The following is a 1,670-nucleotide window of genomic DNA, read 5'->3' as shown; positions in this document are numbered from 1 at the left end:
TTGGTGGAATAGATATTCCCATTGTCAAAATATGTGAAGAGAGACTCACTCCAGAGGGCTAGGGACTATGCTTATGTTATGAGCAGAAACTCTCTAAGAAGAAAATGGGAGGGTTCTCTACCTGATGAGCTATCTCTAGACAATGGGTGTAGCCAGATAGTACCCCAAGAGATATATTATTCATTGAAAATGCCTCATTTTCATGTCTTTATAACCTTAAAAATACCCCATATCATTTCTTTTCTTTTTTTTTTTTTTTTGAGACTGGCCACACTGTGCTCAGCCAGTGATCGCACCAGCCATCCCTATACAGGCTCCCAGCGCTGCACTCTCCCGAGTGCACCATGGGCTCGGCCCCCATATCATTTCTTAATCTTTTAAGTCCAGTGCCACTTATGTGATTTTATAGATTCAAATATTTTTCATCTGTCATGTCTTAGTGTCTAAATAGAAGCAGGGGAATTCATTGTCCATTTCTTTCATGTACTAATACTAGAACTCTTACCTTTTTTCAACAAACTTCCTTTACCGTGTCCATAACGGTATCAGACAATAGGGAAAAATTGCTCTTTTTATTATCTTTCATGGCCTGGAAGGATATGTTCTTGATGACTAAGTCCAGTTCTTCTGGGCTTAGCTTCTTGACCAAGAATTGGCTGATCCTCTTTACACTGGCTCTTATGTCCTAGAATAAGAACCACAAGAGGAAGGACGTGAAAGTAAAATACAATGGGAGAGAACAAAGAGAAGCAGCAGAGAATGAAGAGGAGGAGAGAAAAAATGAGGAGAAGTAGGAAGAGGATGAGTTCGTTGTGCTTATCTGGCTAATGTGTGATCTGTGTTAGTGATAGAGCAGAGTGCTTATGAGAGAATGCTCTTCAGAGACAAGTAGACTGTTTAANTATAAATACAGATGTACTGAGACTTACAGGAGCACATAACATTGGGACAGTAATCGTGTCAGAAAAGGCTTTTATGCAGAAGTGTATTTCTTTCTTCAGTAGTTTTATTTTAAAATAAGTTTGTATTACCAAAGAGTTGCATACAACTCTTTAAGAGTTGACCTACGGAGAGTTCCCGTGTACACATTCCCCAGCTTTTCCTAGTGTTACCCTCATACATAACCATGGTGCATTTGTCAAACTAAAAAATTGACATAGGTACAACACCACTAGAGAAATTACAGGCTTTATTCAGATTTCCACTGTTTTCCCAAGAATTATCCTTTTTCAGTTGCAGGTTCCAGTCAGGGACCCCACATTTCATTAAACTGTCATGTCCCTTAGTCTCCTTTGGTCTGTGATGACTTCTCAGCCTTCCTTTATCTGTCATGACCTTGTCGTGTTTGAAAAGTGCTTATCAGGTATTTTATTGAATGTCTTTCAATTTGCTTTTGTCTGTTGTGTTTTTTTCATGATTAGACTAGGGGTATGGATTTTTAAGGAGAATGTATGATAGTGAATTTTAAGCTATTTCTTAAAGACTCAGTCAAAATTAGTCAAATCAAGGGAAAGGGGCCATTAATTTTTCTAGCAGACGCACCATAAGTGTCAGTTATCAGGAGAAAATTATCAATGGTGTATTTACCTCTCTTTTAACTCAAATAAATTTCTAAGGTAGAACTCTCTTTCAACCATGATAACCACCCTTCCTAATTTAATGCATCAACC

General features: G+C 38.0%; 1 pseudogene; it reads right to left on the bottom strand.

Moving 5' to 3' along the window:
- Positions 1–1,670, bottom strand: part of LOC103606344 — a 31,441-nt pseudogene that overhangs the window by 5,502 nt on the left and 24,269 nt on the right.

The sequence above is a fragment of the Galeopterus variegatus genome, unplaced genomic scaffold, assembly GCF_000696425.1.
Source record: "Galeopterus variegatus unplaced genomic scaffold, G_variegatus-3.0.2 Scaffold6505, whole genome shotgun sequence".
Classification (NCBI taxonomy): Eukaryota; Metazoa; Chordata; class Mammalia; order Dermoptera; family Cynocephalidae; genus Galeopterus; species Galeopterus variegatus.
Note: the sequence above shows the minus strand (reverse complement) of the source record. Positions and strands in the feature narration are given on the sequence as shown.